The sequence below is a fragment of the Daphnia magna genome, unplaced genomic scaffold (genome assembly GCF_020631705.1).
Source record: "Daphnia magna isolate NIES unplaced genomic scaffold, ASM2063170v1.1 Dm_contigs066, whole genome shotgun sequence".
Taxonomy (NCBI): Eukaryota; Metazoa; Arthropoda; class Branchiopoda; order Diplostraca; family Daphniidae; genus Daphnia; species Daphnia magna.
The window spans coordinates 140,394-160,446 of NW_025533119.1; the positions used below are offsets into that span (position 1 = coordinate 140,394).

The 20,053-nt window shown below is 40.2% G+C and overlaps 1 long non-coding RNA gene across 2 annotated transcripts; it reads right to left on the reverse strand.

Moving 5' to 3' along the window:
- Window positions 1-19,116: 19,116 nt before the first annotated feature.
- On the reverse strand, window positions 19,117-19,654 carry LOC123477469. 2 transcript variants are annotated; one of them, XR_006652624.1, is made up of 3 exons: window positions 19,540-19,654; window positions 19,400-19,481; window positions 19,117-19,333 (listed from the first exon to the last, which is right to left on the reverse strand). It is a non-coding gene; the product is annotated as an uncharacterized LOC123477469 (long non-coding RNA). The 2 variants fall into 2 exon arrangements; XR_006652623.1 differs by having other exon boundaries at window positions 19,395-19,481.
- Window positions 19,655-20,053: the final 399 nt, after the last annotated feature.

Sequence of the window (20,053 nt, forward strand, 5' to 3'; positions counted from 1 at the left end):
GGGAGGAAGGAGTTGGAAATGCAGAACCTGTAAAACAATAATTCACTTTCCCGTAGTTATGTTGCACCTATAGTAATTATGTACCATTGTGTCAAACTTAGCCTATAATGCCCTCCAGCGTAGAAACAAGAAAAAAAGAGTTGTGTTAAAAAATATATTGAAATTTCAAAAAAAGAATACCGGATTGCAATCGACGAAGGAAAAATTATAAGGCTTCAGATTCCGGATTCTTCCTAAGAGGTTCAAAACTTCCAGCGCGATCAGTCGGGCTGCCAGCCGAGCCTCCAACATGGAGAACAAAACTTCTGAATGGAAGTCGGAACGTCGTGGGGACGGATGATAAACATCCTCACCTGACTCAAGCCACCACAGAAGTTTAGCATAATTGTGGGAATAAAAATCGCGATACTTCGCGTAGCCAGGATACATACTAAAAAAAAAAAAAAAAGGAAACAAAACAATCAAGTTAAAATCATGAGGAAGAAATTTCCTAGAACACAAAGGGAAACATACTTGTAATAGAAGTCTAATTCCCAAACTTCCCCTGAAAACGGTGTAAAATCCAAAGAGGTACCCGTATCCTTAGCATCGTTTAGGAATGTGGCAAACAGCCTTCGATCACTCACATTGAGGCGACGGTACCGGCTCACAGGATTACGGAAGACAATCTCAGCGAAGCGCACAACGGCAACGTCAAAATACCGCCAATCGGACAATACATCGGAAAGGGTAAACATCTTGGAAGACCTGTATCAAACCAAAACTGAAAATGAACTGTTCCAGCAGAAAGGCTGTGCCCGATTTTTATTAAGTTTCAATAACCTTCGCGGATCACAATCATTTCCTATCAGCTCCATTTTCTACATTGGTGTTATAGTTAGTGTTAACAAGGGTAACCTTCAAGCTTTATCGCAGGTAGATTAGTACAGTCGGGTCACCTTATCTCTTCACAGAGATGATTCACCCGCTCATTGAACTACGCTGCGACTGTGGTAACGAATCATTGCAGATAATCAGCGCTAGAAGTAGATACGGAGACATGCGCTCCGGAAGGGGCGTAATTAGCATAGCAGTATAAATGCAAGTGTAAAATTCGGTAAAAGAAGAGGTCTTCAGACGCTTCTCCAACTTTTGGTAATGGTTATCCCTTTTTGTTCGAGTTAAACCATTGTTTAGAATTTAAGTTATCACTTGTTGGATTCGTTTGAGCTTGTTTAAATACAACTTGTGTGACAATATTCAATCAGTCAGTAATTCCGAACATTAAAAGTAAAAAGACATCTTTTCAAATATTTTAATCCCACGGTTACAAATCCTTATCATAAGGATTTGTAACCATGGAATTAATTTTCATTTAAATATCATAAGGACCTTATGATATTTAAATGAAAATTAATTCATTGATCTCATAATCTAATTTACACTGGGATAGCGTTTCATACACGTCACAGTTAGGTCGATAAAATTATGATTTGGCTTCTGTCTTCACTTTTTGTAATCTAGTTAACTCCTATTTAATCAGAAATCTTTTGAAAGCATTCTTTTGTCATTGGCGTTGTCATTTTTAAATTTATTACGTTTCTTTTTAAATGACTGGAGTGATCACTGTATTGATAGAAGTAGCATTTCTATTTCACTCTTTAGCAAAAAATTTTTTCTTTGTAGGCAAACGTTTTTTGGAAGCACGAGCATCCATGTCTCTATTATCTATCGGGTTTTCTTCAGCTCATTTAAATTATGAATGTATTGTAACTATAAAGTTAAATTTTCAGAAGAAGAAAATTAGTATTCCGTGCACCTTTTAAGGATTTCATTTGCCAATCGAAAAGCCAATTTAATATCATCCACTTCGTATCGATGCCAGTCATTTATTGGCACAAGGATTTTTGCAACTTTCTTCTATATTTCATCTCTGTGACGAACCGCTCTATTCTGAAGGATACTAGAAGCTTCGAAATAAATAGAAATCAAACTAAATAACTAAATGATTTAGATCAATCATTCATAGTCGCATTTTCTTTTTGGCCTAATAATTTTGGTATTGAAAGATTTGGTAACAGATTTTATTGTTTCGGGTTTTTAGTTGATTTAAATTTGGCACCGACACATTATAAAATACAGTGACAAAAGGGAAAAGGGAAAAACCTGAGAGAAGAGCTAGAAGAAGACTCTAAAAAAACTGCCCGAAGGCTGACTGACTGACCGACTTGACGCTCTGAAGCCTGCCTGCCTTTTCAAGTAGAGGTGGATCGTCGTTTTAGACACCGAAAGCGAGCAGAATATAAGGTCAAATGAGTTCATGCGTGTTCAAAAATATAAAGTAAGGTGAGATACAGCTGGCTCAACTGTTAAGATAATCAAATTATAAATGGGTACATTCGGGGAAACATCAACCTAAAAACTGTCGGAATTATCACAAACATTTACGACATCGACCACTAGATGGCTCAACTAGAACACACAGAGTTCTCGGCCTTTTGATTACTAGTTCGACCCTGTCTCTCCCCTTGCTGTTTAGTTAAACCTCTTGCCTTTTGCAGACACACACACAGTTACGACCACGCTGAGAGACAACTCCTACTCACCACGTTACAACTCCTCTCTCACCACGTTTTCTGTAACAAAGAAGTTGCGATACCTTCTCGTGTTCAGTTTTCAACATCTCCTGTATTATCCATCCAAGTTTAACTGGTAATTATTACTCTACTGTGTAAAAATATCTGTGCACATGTGGCTTGCTGTGTGAACTAAACCTCACACGAATATTCCTGGTATCACTACATAATGTGCCACAATTGTTCCACTCCTTTTTATTTTTTGCACACATATTGTGCAGAAACACATTCATGTTATCTCCACATGGTGGAAAGCCTGTTTAATACAGAAGCCTCTGAACTGATTCGTTCCTTTTCATGCATTTCTTACAGGTTATGGGCCCAGACACGTCCCTGGCCTGCTGAATTGAAATGGCGAATTCCACGCTCAGAGAAGTCAGCCACATAGCCAAGTTCAACGGCACAAATTTCTCCTTATGGAAATTCGGCACATGGTTGTTGCTTGAGCAACACAATCTAGTTGGCATCGTCAATGGAGAAGAACCCTATCCTGTTGTGGTACTATTATGTTCATACGCATATTACCAACAGATGTTTAATTCTTCCACACTGATATAGATTGATGGGAATGACAATGCCGAGGCAAGACTGGATTGGCAAAGAAGAGATATTCTAGCCCGAAATTATCTCGTGGCAACGATCGAAAGCCAACAACAGAGATGCCTCATCAATTGTCATACAGCAAATGAAATGTGGACCCGCCGATCAGCACAACATCTCCGAAACGCTGTAGAGAACCAACACGTGCTTCAACAAAAATTTTTCCATTACTAGTATCTGCCTGATCATGATATTATGACACATATAACAGAAGTAGAAACCATGGCTTCACAATTAAGTGACGTTGAAGCACCTGTCAGCGACATACAGATCATGACGAAGATCCTCTGCACACTACCACCGAGCTACCGCGGCTTCACGACTGCCTGGGATAGCGTGCCAGCAGCAGAAAAGACCATTGCCCTTCTCATATCCCGGCTTCTGAAGGAAGAAACTATGGCGAAAAGATGGACGAGAGTGCAACGAGACGCTCAAGATGCTGCGTTCTTTGCCTACAACTACCCTACAACTCAGCGATTTCAACGTGAAACGAGAGGCAACCGAATGACTCGAAGTAGAGGCGGCGCTAACAGGCACGGGTCATTCAGACGACAACCCTACAATCAAAATTTTTGCACCTACTGTGGCCGTGGACCACACAAGGCTGCCGTCTGTCGCATACGAATTAAGGACGAAGCTGAGGCACGGCAGAAAGATGCTGGAGCAGCGGCCATTGACAAAAAGATGCTTAATCAACACGACGACAACAATGACTTTAGTTTCCTGTCTGACTTCACTTTCTTTGCTGCCCATTGCCTTGAAGAATGGTATGCTGACTCAGGAGCCACGCAACACATGTCCGGCCAACGCACTCTTTTCAGAAACTTTGTGCCAGTAAAACACAATACGTGGTTTGTAAATGGGATTGGCGGCACTCGTCTTCAGGTCCATGGTCATGGCGAAATTGTATTTATAGCAACAGTAAATGGATTCAAACACTCTATCTCCGTTAAGATGGTGCTCTATGTTCCTGGTCTAGGAACGAACCTTCTGTCAATCGCTGCTGTAACTGAAGTTGGAATCACAGTGCATTTCATAAAATCATGCGTTAGCTTCAATGAAGTTGACAAAACTGTAATCATTGGTAAGAGAATTGGACGGACGCTTTACCACCTAGCCATAACAGCAACAACATCAGAAGAATCGGCGTATCTAACAGCACCTGCACCACCATCTATTGCCGTCTGGCATCAACGTTTTGCTCACGTAAGCAGTAAAAAGGTATCAAAGATGGCAGCACAACAAATGGTCGACGGGCTCTTCATTCCAACTGACACTACTATGCCTTCACAGCCCTGTCCTGGATGCATGGCCGGCAAGATGGAAAGATCCCCTTTTCCAATTGGAAGAACACGAGCAGTACAGATTGGCCAACTGATTCATTCTGACGTGTGCGGGCCCACGCACATTGAAACACCTGGTGGTTCCAAATTTTTCGTCCTGTTCACCGGGGTCATTCCATTAAAAAACGACCAATTTTTCCGCGACCACCTCCGAAAATTTTTATTTTTTAACAGGGTGTTGTTTATAGCGTTAGAAAACATTTCCCAAATTTTCAGCAATATTCGTTGAGCCGGAAGCGAAATAGAGAGGCTCAAAGTTTCCCGTTTTTTGTATTTCCGGATGGACGTTTTTTCTCTAGAAATCATATAACTCAGCACCCGTTTGAGTTAAATTTAATTTTTAAAAACGAAATTAAAGAACTTTTTATTTTCTTAATTACTATGTAGTTGCGATCGACATTTGAATAAAAATATTTATACTTATTAGCATTTTAAATATTTTTATTAAACATTTAATTCCGGCTATATACGACCTAAGTCGGGAAAAAAAATTTCACTGCTTTGAAGATCATTATCTCCCTATCGAGAAGAAAAAGACCCCGTGCTGTTACCGTGATCCGTTATTTAATAATAAATTTTTAAAGTTTGGACCTATTGGCCATACAGCCTATGCGCGTTGCAGCGCCATAGATGCGCGCTAGCCGCTTCCCTCGAGGGACAACCGCGGGGGGAGCGGCTGCGTAGAATTTTTCTGTGATAATTTTTACATTCTTTTGCATACAAAATATACAAGGAAAGAAAACCTAACCATCAATTTAATTGCCATCAGCCATACGCTGTGTATATTTTGAACAAATTTTATCGAATTCATCTTGGTTAAATTTTAACATCCTGGATCGAACAGTAGTTTTATGAATAGAATTAATTTTTAACAATACTGATTGGGTGCGCATCATCGCCTGTTCATTGGTTTCTTTGAATCCTTTTCGGAATCCGGACTCTCCGTCAGGGGAAAGGAAATTTACAAGATATTCTTGGTTAACAACATCGATTTCAGATATTTTGGCAACATACCACATCCCATCCTCATCATATATACAGGCTATATAATCATTTACATTACATGATTCAAATGAAAATAAACTACGGTTAGGTAATACATCAAAAGTGGAAAATTCGGAATCTAAACCAGAAAGAGGTGAAGCGCTGACCTGGAATAGGTTAAGTGGAATGTAGCTATGAAACCCGCGCGTTCCTCGTACAGGCGTCGCCTCATCCATTCTTTTTTAAATTAAATCCTGATTACTTATTACTTCGTCCGAGCTCACGTAAAAAGTTTTAATATCAACATTATCTTTTGCCCAGATAAATAGTTCCATCGGTGTCGTAATTTGGTTTGTTGAATGGCGCTGGAGACTTGCTAATCTATCTAGACGTTTAAGGGTGCCACCTATGCCATCACACGCGCTCTTGCCGTGGCATGACGCAAAAAATGCCACTCAGCGGCTAACCCAAAATCTTGTTCATGGCAACACAAATTTGCAAAATTTTTCTTATTTTTATACTGGCTTGCTGCTCCGTCAGTCCAGTAAACTATTTTTTTAAATAAAGGATTAATAGTTTTTAGATATAAAAGAACGGGACGAAGAAAACCATGGACGGCGATGGTATCATGTGTCATATGATTACTGATGACGCAAAGCGAAACATTAAAAACAGAGCCGTCTGTGTTTTTCATATAAGCCATAAACGGTAACAATGTTGCATGATCTGTCATCCAATAGTATCCTTGTACGGCATCTTGTATAACAAACGCAAAGTTCTCGGAGAAATCACTAACTAAAACGCATGAATCCGACTCTACCTCACTTTTGCAGCGGGAAAAATAAGCGCTTTGACAGCGGGCGATGTAGTGATGCTTGGTTAGGTTACCGATTTGTTTCACTAACGATTCAATAAATTCTTCCTTGTCTTCTGTTACTGTTTCTAATTTTGTTCCGTCCGTCTGAGTCCATTTTTTATATGAAATATCGTCGTCTTCTTCCGCCGTCAATTCTAAGAGGAAATCCCGTAAAGATCCTTCTCCTGGACATGACAGGCAGCGGTCCATCATGCAGTCCTACAATATTAGTCAATTAACTTAAGGAATTTTGGTTGCTTTTATTTTTTTTTATTGTTTTCCTACTGACCTTGTTATAAACGGAGCATACAATTTTATTCATGAAGCAGTGGTGCTCGTCGTGTATATGAAAAACTGATAACATGAGCTTCACGTTCTGATGATACACGCACACGCAAACAGAATGGGTCCCGCTGGAACCCACAGTCACGACATTAGCCGGCCTCTTTGATGCGAATAAAGAGAATCCGAACGTTTTATATGCCAAGACGGAAGATTGTTTCTTATATTCTGCGTACAACTCGTTCAAGTTAAGCAGAAGTAAACGCTTCTGGACTTTCACTCTTTTATTTCCTTGCTTAACACTTTTCACGTTTTTCATCCCGGGTAGTTGGCGACTATATTCGTCGGAGTTATAAAAATCAATAATCCTTTGAATATCCTCTTCTGTCAAAATTCTTCCGCGCACGCTTGAATTTCGGATTTTTGGTAATATCCCGCTCTCGCGCTTAAGTTGAGATGATTTTTTGGCTGCATGATTACTAACCTTGAAATAACTGGCAACTTGATTGCTAGACCAATTTTGGGGCGCCAAGGTTAGTAAAGAATAACGCTCTTTGCGGTCGTCTGATGATGAAATCTTGTTGCGAATTTCCTCTAGTAGACTAGAATAATCATCCAGTTTCAAAGACGAGTGGGAGGCAGATTCGTTCAAAATATTTTGTCGAACAGAATGAATAACTTTATCAAAAATGGCCAGTCTTCCTTCTTTAGAGGATTTTGTTAGATTTTTCACCGGAGCAATCACAGATACGTCCTCCAGTGCGTGTATCACTTTAGTGGGTGTAAACGTACTGTTATTACATGAAAAAACGGACGTGGATATGTTGCACTCAGTTTCCCAATCATCGTCCGGTATAACCGGAGAATCACACGGCGGATTGTTTTCGAGATCACTGTCGGGCAAAACAGATTCGTTATTACACTCTAAAACATTTTTGACTTCATTTAAACACCTCGAACAAAGTTTTTTCCCTGGAATTAGAGGAAACGGCAACACGCACTTAAAAGAATCACTGAAATTTAATGATATTTTATAATGCCCCTTTATTTTCTTCTTGTGTTTCGAAAAGGGATCACAACACACAGTTTGTCTTTTTTCGTAGGAAGTATAATAAATATAAAAATGGTGAGCACAAATTGTTTTGATATCACACTGAACGCGCAGTTTAACTATACGTTGTTCAGATTCGGTCAAATCATCCAAAAGTATGAGTTTCTTGTCTTTGATATAACAAGTTTGATGACACGCACAGTTCGGAACCAATAACTGAACACAACATTTCGGAATATCACTAGCCATATCCAAAATTGCGACAACCTTACTGATGTAGAACTTTCGAGAGACTAAAGGCTGGCAACTTTTTTTACTGTTACATTTTTCAGAATTCAAATTGAAAAAAAATTGTTCGATAACAACAAACAAGCTATTGGAAAATATAGATCTGAAGTTTTTTTAGCTTGTTAACGGATAACTATAAAAAGGGTTTGCCGCAGCCGCTCCCCCGCGGTTGTCCCTCGAGGGAAGCGGCTAGCGCGCATCTATGGCGCTGCAACGCGCATAGGCTGTATGGCGAATAGGTCCAAACTTTAAAAATTTATTATTAAATAACGGATCACGGTAACAGCACGGGGTCTTTTTCTTCTCGATAGGGAGATAATGATCTTCAAAGCAGTGAAATTTTTTTTCCCGACTTAGGTCGTATATAGCCGGAATTAAATGTTTAATAAAAATATTTAAAATGCTAATAAGTATAAATATTTTTATTCAAATGTCGATCGCAACTACATAGTAATTAAGAAAATAAGAAGCTCTTTAATTTCGTTTTAAAAAATTAAATTTAACTCAAACGGGTGCTGAGTTATATGATTTCTAGAGAAAAAACGTCCATCCGGAAATACAACAAACGGGAAACTTTGAGCCTCTCTATTTCGCTTCCGGCTCAACGAATATTGCTGAAAATTTGGGAAATGTTTTCTAACGCTATAAACAACACCCTGTTAAAAAACAAAAATTTTCGGAGGTGGTCGCGGAAAAATTGGTCGTTTTTGAATGGAATGACCCATCGACGACTACAGTGGATATCGCTCAGTCTACTTCCTCAAGCACAAATCGGAAGTGGCTGAATGCTTCAGAGAATACGCAAACCAGCTACACACCGAGACTGGTCAACACATTCACATGCTTAGGGCAGACAACGGAGGAGAATTTACAAGCCAATCAATTCGAACCTGGATGTCTGAACGAGGAATAAGAGTTGAAACGTCCGCACCACACACACCCGAGCAGAATGGAGTATCTGAAAGGGCAAACAAGACTATCGTTGAAGGTGCCCGATGCTTACTCCACGCAAAACATCTTCCTCTGGAACTTTGGGGGGAAGCCATCTCTTGCACAGTTTACACACTAAACCGTGTCACCACCAAAGCAGCACCAAACACTCCTTATCAAAATTGGTATGGTAGAAAGCCAGATGTTTCTAATCTCCGTATATTTGGATCTACAGCCTACATTCATATACCCAAAGTGGAGAGAAGGAAACTCGATTCAAAGAGTTTGAGATGTTACTTCTTCGGCTACTGCACCACTCAAAAAGCCTATCGATTTTGGGAGCCAATTTTAAGAAAAATAAAAACCAGCAGAGACGTGATTTTTGACGAGCAGATTTTCTACATTCCAAAATCAACGACTCCACACACCAATGAAGATCCACTAGCACAACTCATTTTCAACTCACCAAATCCTTCTACACCAATAGAAAAGAACAGCGAACCACAATCCATTTCTCCTCAAGAGTCTCCAGAAATTGAACAAGCTTCTTTAATTTCTCCAATTGTTTCAGATTGCGATCAAGAAATCCCATCAGATCAGATATCAGCAGACTCACCTACCGTTCCCGATGCCTCAACCAATCTGATTCCAAAGACAATTCCGGACTCAAGTTGTCCACGTCATCGTGCATCTCCATATCCACTCCGCACACGAGAACCCAAACGTCAATGGGAAGAGTCGTTGCAGTCAATAAGTGAAGCCACAGAGCCATATGAACCCGAAAACTTGAAGGATGCACTGCCATCACCAGACGCAGCACTGTGGAAAGAAGCGGCACAGGATGAGTATAATTCCCTCATTAACAATAAAATTTGGACTCTCACAAGGTTGCCGCCTAGTCGAACTGCCATCAAATTCCGCTGGATTTTTAAAATTAAACCAGGTGTGCATGGTTCAGCTCCACGCCATAAGGCAAGGCTAGTGGCGAAAGGTTACTCGCAGCGCCCTGGCATTGATTACGACGAAACATTTGCACCAGTCGCCAAGCAGAATACTTTGAGGGTAGTATTGTCTTTTGTAGCCGCTCTTGACCTCGAGATGTGTCAGCTGGACATTAAAACCGCGTTTCTGTACGGCAACTTGAGTGAAGAAATCTATCTTGAACAACCGGAAGGATATGTCGCAGCGGGAGAAGAACATCTAGTTTGTCGTTTACACAAATGTCTGTACGGATTAAAACAGGCCTCACGTGTGTGGAACCAACATTTTGACGCTTTTCTCAAACACTTTGGACTCAGACCAAGCAAATCCGATCCGTGTCTATATCTCCGACGTCTGGGGACCGAATTTACAATGGTAATCATCTGGGTGGATGACGGCCTCGTCTGTAGCAGCAATAGAGAGGCCATTTCCAAAATAATCAACTATCTAAGTGATCACTTTGAGATGCGGTCATCAGAAGCCAATCACTTTGTTGGTCTATCAATTTCACGCAGGCGTGACGAGAAGACACTCTACGTATCTCAACCCGACTACATTACAAAAATCCTTCAACGATATCGGATGGATCAATGCAACCCAGTGCATTTGCCGGCCACACTCGGGGCTTTTTCTTCAAGAAACGAAGAAGACGAGGAAATGATCCAGGCCCCGTTTCGAGAAGCTTTGGGATCCCTAATGTATCTCATGCTTTCTTCCCGGCCAGACATTGCATTTGCAGTGAATCAGGTGTCTCAATTTTGTGAAAAACCCCAACGTAGTCATTGGTCAGCAGCAAAAAGAATTTTTGCTTATTTGAGAGGCACGTCTGAACATGGCATAAGCTATGGTCCCTCACTAACTTCCCTTACAGGCTACACAGATGTCGACTACGCCGGAAGCGTCCAAACACGACAATCAACATCCGGATTTGTCTTTCTTCTCAACGGAGGCCCCGTGGCATGGAATAGCCGCCGCCAACGATGCGTATCCTTGTCCACTACTGAAGCAGAGTACGTCGCAGCATGTGAGGCGGTGAAGGAAGGTATCTGGTTAAGACGTCTGCTCCGTGAGATAATACCGGAATGGAGTGGGCCACTACCAATGATGTGCGACAATATGTCGTCAATTGACCTCGTCAAGAATCCGAAGTTTTATCAGAAGACCAAACACATAGATGTGCGCTACCACTTCATCCGAAGTGCGCAAGAGGACAAGGAGATAGACGTGAGGCATATCTCATCCGATAAGCAGCTTGCTGAATCCTTCACGAAGCCTTTATCCAATCCTCGTTTCTCAAATCAGCGCGACGCCATTAATGTTGTACCAGTTCCCTCTGTCTAATTTCTTGAACTTAAAAAAAACAAAAAACAAAAAACAAAACAAAAAACAAAACAAAAAACAAAACAAAAACAAAAACAAAAAAAAGGTGTTCCTTTCCGGAACACAATATTTTTTTTTTGCGTCTTAAGCGTTGTATTTTTCAAACTGTGTTTATCATTCAGAATCGTCATGTTTGAGGAGGAGTGTCGGAATTATCACAAACATTTACGACATCGACCACTAGATGGCTCAACTAGAACACACAGAGTTCTCGGCCTTTTGATTACTAGTTCGACCCTGTCTCTCCCCTTGCTGTTTAGTTAAACCTCTTGCCTTTTGCAGACACACACACAGTTACGACCACGCTGAGAGACAACTCCTACTCACCACGTTACAACTCCTCTCTCACCACGTTTTCTGTAACAAAGAAGTTGCGATACCTTCTCGTGTTCAGTTTTCAACATCTCCTGTATTATCCATCCAAGTTTAACTGGTAATTATTACTCTACTGTGTAAAAATATCTGTGCACATGTGGCTTGCTGTGTGAACTAAACCTCACACGAATATTCCTGGTATCACTACATAATGTGCCACAATTGTTCCACTCCTTTTTATTTTTTGCACACATATTGTGCAGAAACACATTCATGTTATCTCCACATGGTGGAAAGCCTGTTTAATACAGAAGCCTCTGAACTGATTCGTTCCTTTTCATGCATTTCTTACAAAAACAGGACAGTTTTACCATTTGAATTTGATTTGGTCAGTGGATCCTTAGAGTATTTTAAAAAGGTTTCAACATCCATTTTTAAGTGAGATGGTGGATCCTCGCAATTCACATTTTCTCGACGCAATCTTCGTCCATTTTAATTAGTTCAGATTTCTTGTTATGCAAATATTTCTCCTTCAGCTAATTTACGTGCAATATTCTCTTTAACCCAGCCCAGTAAGAATCAGTGTATCGTATTTGATGAAAAGTACAGTATTTTCAAATATAAAATACTGTATTTGAAAATGGAGAACGCCTCAAATGCATTTGATAATCTCAAATGTCAAATACCAAATAAAATCAAATAAAATACCAAATAAAATACCAAATACTTCCGGTGTTACTTAAATGGTCAAATAAAATACCAAATAAAATAAAATACCAAATACTTTTTAGAAAAAAGGACATTTCAACTTCATTTTTTAATATATCATTGATTGTGTATTGAAATTACTTTAAACTTGGATATCAAACAACAATCTTCAGAAAAGCAACAGTTCAGACCGTAAAGTTTTTATTTCGCTTGATGAACATACGCTGATTGAGCATATCCGTCTTCATGTTGACGCTCTTGATCCCAAAGATGTCCATTGCGGTACTGAAAGCCCTCTCAATGCTTCCGGATGAGTCTGCTATGCCCAAAACGTCGCGGGCAATAAAAGAAAGGACTGGAAATCGATGCCTACTTTTCAGCCAATATTTCAATGGTCGCAATGGACGATATCCTGCCTCTGGATTCTTCTCATCGACCAATTCTTCCATCAGGCAAATTGGATCGGACAGGTACAACTCGAAGTCTTCTAGTACTTTTGATGTTGAAGCACCAGAAGGGGGTCGAGGTGTTCTTTTTAAAGAACTGAAAAGTTGCCGCACAGGCATTGACGGCTTCGACCTTTTTTATGCTGGCTGACCGGTTGGAGAGTCGTTGCTGGTTTGGTTTTGGTTTGGTAGAGGTGAACCCGGTGAGTGCCCATCTGGAACGATCGTTGATTCGTCTTTCATCTGACGACAGCGATACACAAGTTCAGATTTTACGCAATCGAGAACATCTTCTTCGTTAAGGAGAGAACTAGCAATCCAATCCGTTTTGAAACGCGGATCGAGATTTGCACCTGTAATAAAATTAAGGAAACATTATTTTACCAGCTCACGGATAAGATAGTTATTCTGGATTGTTTTTGGCACCAACCTAAGATGTAGACAGTGTCGTTTAAGACATATGACAGCCTCTTGTGTAGGGAAGCCTTAAGTGCCTCTACCAGACCTTTGCAATGAGAGATCTTACCAGCAGGAGGACAGTCCAGGTTCAAAACAAAATTGCGATTGGCATTCATAGAAGTCAATGAAACTTTGTTGGACAAGTCTAAGTAGACCGGAATTACGGAGTCGATGGTTTCGTACTCACCCTGAAGTTCATCGGTTGCTTCTTGAAACGGGATCAGAATTAAGATTATCTCCTTCAGTATCTTTATATCCACAGCTGACAGCTTCCGCTTGTTGTCTTTGGTTGCGTTCAGGCGAGACTGAATCTGGGGGTCAGCATCAAGGGCCTTGACAAGTGACTGAAGTGAGAACAGCAGAGAGTTCCACCGAGTTGCGTTTTTGGCGACCAATCGGAACTTGACTGCATTAAAAACAACTTCGGTATCAGTCACACTTTTTCGGATTGAGTTGATAATATCCCCAGCGCGCTTAACAGCACTAACTGCTGTTTGCTGAAAAAATTAAAAGAACCCACAATATAAACATTTTGAAGTAAGAAAACAAGCTATATTCCACTCACATCAAGAACTTTTAGTCCGTCTTCAACAACGAGCTGAATATCATGAGCTTTGCAAGACTCTCAAAGTTTGCTACTCATCTGAAAAGTCGATTGCCATGAAGAAGAATGACCGAGACCTGCTTCATCCTGCCAAGGTCCTGTACGAGAAGTTGTCCTTCTGGGAACGTTTAAATAGCTGTCGTCTAGGTCTTTGTTTAATCCCAGCCACTCTTCATCATCATCTGGATCGATAGATAACAACTCAGTCAAGGCCCCAGAAGTAGAATCAGAAAGTTCCAATTGAACCATCTCATCTGCCTGTTCAATCAAAGGCGATTCAAGGGAGTCATCAAACGACTGTGGAATTGCATTAGAGGGTTTAGGGAACTGAACCTTGAAGGCTTTGATCATGTTCGATCCGTTATCGGTCACAACCCTTACAACCTAAACAAAGAATGCTCGTTAGTCGTTACAATATTATTAATTAAAAAAAAAGAAGCCTTACCAGAGAGGGGTTGATATTCCACTCTTTAAGAACTTCCTCGTATTCCGCAAGAATGGCTTCACCAGTGTGCCTGCCTGTCATCTGTCGAATGCAGAGGAAGGCAGTGAACATCTCGAAGGTCTTCGTTACAGCTTCGAGATTGAAACCAATAAAACCGCACATGCGTTTCGACGACCAGATATCTAAGATAATGGTTACCGCTGTGCACTGCCCGATCTTTGCCTCCACAACTTTTTTGATGCATTCGTATTCGTTTGGAACATGCCTTCTTCTCATTGTAAAATCAGTAGGGGGGACAAAGCCAGGAATCCCGAGCTGTATGAATAAATAAATTTCTGAAATTAGAAAACAAAACAAGTTTCGTTAATGGACAAATCTTTTACCTTTAGAGACTTGATAAAGTCTTCATTACGAGTGAAAAGAAGCGGAATGTTTCCCGTTACAAAAGCTCTTGTCAAGTACTTGTCCAGTTTGGCTTGGTGACTAGAGCTGACGTTCCTTCCTCTGGCAAAAGCGGTGATTGGTAATTGACGAGACGTGTTGGAGGACTTGAGAAACTTGTTGAATAATTCCACGTGAACTCGACTCAAATGAAGCGAAAAGTTGCTGAAAGCTTTCCATGACCCCATGAAGAAAACGTTGCATAACTTGCAGATGGCATGAACTTTTCCGTTTTCAGTTTCAGACCAATTGCGAAAGCACTCTGTCCGCCACAATGGCCAGGTCGATTGTCTGGTAAGCGGAATCGGCGTTGACCCTGGAGGTGGTTCAGGTTCACGCTGCTGCAGACTGGCCTCCACATCTACAGACTCTTCATCACAATCATCTTCTTCGCTAGCTATATTTTCTTCCAAAGACGGCCCAGCTACATCTTCTTCTGGACTAGTGTCTGGAAATAAAGATTGTAAAAATCAATATTGCTTTGTAATGTAAAAAATTGCATTTTTAGTTAATTTGCGTTACCTAATGTGATTGAGTTAGGGGATGAACGGCTTAACCGGGGTCTACCTCTGGCCCTACCTCGAGGTGTTGATGGAAGCCGAAAAGAAGAAACCACTTCTTCGTTAGGTACCACTTCTTCCCCAGAAGGCCCAGCTACATCTTCTTCTTGACTAGTGGCTAGAAATACAGGTTAATAAAGTAATGACAGCTTTCAAACTCGCTTAAAAGAAACAACTAACATTTCTGTTACGTCAATAAGATCATTTTTGTTATAAGATTTTAATTTTTGTTAATAAGAAATTGGGTTTTACCTAATGTGATTGAGTTACTTGAGCGGCTTAACAGGGGTGTTCCTCTGGCCCTACATCGACCTCGAGGTGTTGATGGAAGCCTACGAGAGCCTCTTACCGTGGCCTGCTTTTTTGGGATCATCTTTTTGTTATTGAACACTTTTAATTTTTCAACGATTATTTCGTCTGCTAGATGCACGGCGTTGTCAATTCGTCTAGAAAAGAAAGTATTTGGTATTGTATTTGGTATTTGCCAAATAAAATTAGTTCTGTCAAATAAAATACCAAATAGAACTTTAGAAAAAACACCTCAAATAAAATACCGATTAAAATACGTATTTGATGTATTTTATTTGACAAATATTTGATTGTTTTCGTCAAATACGATACACTGGTAAGAATCCACCAAAATACAGGCGTAAAATAAATTTAGATGATTATTAGATTCACATTGCGATAACGGAAGCTGACTAATTGTATTTTAAAATCGTTCGACATTAACTGTGTGTAACATTGTAATCCAGCACTTAGCAGCAAAAGATAAATAGGCCCAAAGGGCCAAAAAAAAGGGGGGAGAACAAAAAAAGGGGGCGTGATCAGAGCGCCGTCTAGAATTTTCCTGTCTAAGTAACCTCGGATCTTTTTCTGCTCTCGTGTAGCAAACATGGCTAAATCCAAGAGATCTAAACGATCTCGTAAATCTAGTTTAGATTCCAGCTCATGTTTGAGCTCAGGCTCTGACTCTACTTCATTCAGTGATTCTAGTTCTTCGGATTTTCTTGACACCAAGTCAAAAATTTTTGTGTTCAAGAAACGTATTGTCTGGCCGTCTCGCTAAATGGATTGTCAAGGGCATTCCCGAGAAACACGTGAAAGTGGCCAGGGAGGCATTTAAGCCTTCAGTTGAGAAACTAGACAAGAAGTACGACGCTTCTAACCTTTTCACCAACGCGAGATTGAACGAGATGCTATACGTTTCCCTGAAATCGGTTAAACAACTTTTTTTGTTCCAAAAAGGGCCCCAACGAGTGGCGGCCGATAATTAATCTGAAACCACTGATTCGATTCCTCAAGTATAGAAATTTCAAGATGGAGGGTATAGTGACTGTCCGTCACACACTTAGACAGGGGGATTTTATGGCTAAAGTTGATTTGACTGGCGCCTACTTTATCATCCCAGTTTTCCAAGGGCATCGTAAGTTCCTTTGATTTCGTTGGAAGAACAGGACTTTTGAGGACACCGGTCTCCCTTTTGGTCTCTCGTCGTCACTCTGGGTCTTTACCAAGCTTCTCAGGGTAGCGGTGGTTTTTTTACGCAGACGCGGGATTAGATTGGTCATCTACTTAGATGATTTACTTATCGTTGGAGCTTCATTTCAGAAGTGCACAACTGCGGTCGCGCAGGTCATTACCACCCTCGAGTATCTCGGTTTTCTTATCAACTTTAAGAATTCAGAAACAAACCCTTCACAGTGCATAGAGTACATTGGGTTGATTACTGACTCACTTGCCATGTCATTCCGCCTAACTGATAAGATGATGGCCAACATTTCTCGCCTTTGCAAAGAAGTACTCAAGAAGGGAAAATGTTCTCTTCGAGCTCTCGCCAAGATTACAGGGAATGTGAATTGGGCCATTTCATCTTTGCCCACTTTCGTTATCTCCAGGCCCTGCTTACTTCCGCGTACAAAATCAACAACGATAATTTGAACATAATCGTCTCCCTAGACGACGCCTCATTAGTTGATCTGTCTTGGTGGATCCATGAGGCAAATTTCTCTAATGGTGGAGTCCTTCTTTCTAGCCGACCCGACGTTTATCTCTCCTCCGACGCCTCCCGCATAGGGTGGGACGCTGTCCGACTCGACATTAAGACAAGGGGGCCCTGGACTCCAACGGAACTTGACCAACATACAGTACCCACGCCAGGTATTGGATCACCTCGTTCCAATTACTCTCATATTCCAAATTACTCTCATATGTCTGGTTTTCCTTCCTATTTGGTTTCATATGTTATGGAATCGTTCCCCTGATAGGCTGATACCCATACGGGTGCCTTCATTTGAATAATTTTCTCGTAACGAGACTATCTAAATATTTAGCAAAAATTTTTCTTTCTTTTTAGTTCCGTGAACTTTCTTACTCTTCCTTCACTTTTTCTTACCCTACCTCTTAAGTGTATGAAAGAAAAAAAGGTGAAATCCATGGCATGAAAACAAATCAGTTTCTAGCCGAATGTTGGTGTGATCACTAGAACGTAATGGGTAAATGAAAACAGTTAAGCATAGAAGAAAGAGCGAAGATATATAATTCCTATAAGTCGTTACGGTCGATAAGAAAAGTGTGCGCATTATTTAACCATCCTTACAGCACTGTTCTCTATACTATCAATCGATTTAAAGAAACCAAGTCAAACATGGACAGACCTGGACGCGGGAATCTTGGGTGTCTGACATCATCGGATAAGCGCTATATCAAAATTCTTAGTAAGAGGGATCGAACAAAAACCTTGCCTATATTAACTGAAGAGTTCAACACAGCCCGAAGAAAAAAATTTGGTCAAAGCACTATTCGCAAATGTTTGTTGAACTGGGGACTCAGAGGACGTGTGGCAGCAAAGAAGCCTCTATTAAGGAAGCAAAATCTTGCCAAGAGGATGGCCTTTGCGAAAGACCATGTAAATTGGACCAACGAGCAATGGGGCCAAGTGCTTTTTTCAGACGAAAGTAAATTCGAAATATTTGGAAATAAGCGTCGCTTATTCATCCGGAGATTTGAAGGAGAAAGATACAAAAAATATTGCTGACAGCCAACCGTGAAACACGGTGGCGGTTCCATTATGGTTTGGGGAGCGATATCAACAAAAGAAGCACTACCACTAAAAAAAATTGAAGTAAAAATGGACATGAAGGTAAATTTGTGTCAAACACGATCCTCCCTCCCACCCAAACGTCTTATTTATTTTACGAATTTTTGTTATTATCAGGTATACCACCAAATTTTGATTAGACATGTTCTTCCCGGAGGAAAGAGGCTTTTAGGTAGGGGGTTTACCTTTCAAGAAGATTACGATCCCAAACATGCATCTAAACTCTGTAGGGGGTATTTAGACAGAAAAGAAAACGCTGGTGTGTATTCGTTATGTTTATTATTTCTGCTTCATAAAATCTTATATTTTTTTTATGAAGGTGAAGTCATCCGTATGGTTTGGCCACCACAGAGTCCCGACCTTAACCCAATTGAACAAATTGGGGATCACATTGATTCTAAAATCCGCAAAATGTGCAACACCTCAAAAAATTCTTTGTGGGTGAATCTGCAAACGGCCTGGGATGACATTTCGATCAAAACTTTTTCAAAATACATTAATACAATGAAATCCCGCTGCCAAGCAGTAATTGATGCGAAAGGTGGTCACACCAGATTTTAATACACATTGGACTCTAATCTTTAAAATTTCTTTCAAAGTTAAAACCATTAATTCACATAATTCTTTTTTTTTCACGTGTAAAACTAAAACGATACAGAATGAATTCATTTCTTAAACAAAACTTAGAAAAAAAAAGAAACAGCTGAGTAATTTGAAATTAGCTTAATTTATTTTTTGGCAGGATCTGAAGTGACAGACTTCTCAGTATTTATAGTAAAAGGCTTCTCCTGCTTTGCTTTCAAGTTGGAAGACTCATCCGTTGCATTTTGTGGAGCCTGCCCTTGTCCATTGTAATTTATTGATGGCTCGAACTTGTACACTTTCCCTGTCACATCATTGATGGCTGTAACACCATCATCTAGGAAAATCCACTTGGCCATTCTTCTAGAACATCAAATTATAAGTTTTATTAGTGCCCTACTTAAATCCAAATCAATTATTTTACCTTACACTCGTAAAAATTATGGGTTGTGGCTAACACTTGTATCAGTAACCGTTCTTGTGATGTCAAAATCAATCAGGTATTTCAAAGCTATCGTAAAGATACATAAATTAATATAATTTCTTTCATATGCAAACGTTAAACGTACCTGAGGATGAATAATCCAAACTTCTATTATTCACAAAGTTTAAAATGAAAACGAATCGAAAAAAACAAAAAAAATACAGCCAAGAATAGTCTGCTTGTGATAGTGGCAGAAAAACACTAATCAAGCGCCTCTAGTGGCACTTAAAAGAGGAAATTGTCGTTAAATTTAGGGGGTCGCTTTCTCACCCCTCCCCACCCAGCGGCATAGCCGCGGGTAGGGACAACGAATGTAGCACATTTCGGGGGTGATCCAATATTTCAAAATGATCCTTTTCCCCATATAACAACTATACTTTTTATAAATTAAAAATCAGAAAGATAAAGACTAGTTCTTTATCTTTCTGATAAAAAAAATAACCTCGTACGAGCAATCTTAGTATTTAAAAAACATTCCCACGCGAGACACCGTTAGGCCTATCTCGCGCGGGTTAAAACGCGTTTTTTGGACCGAGGTGATCCAATACCTGGCGTGGGTACTGTATTAATGCACTAGAACTTCTCGCTGCTCTGAAAGC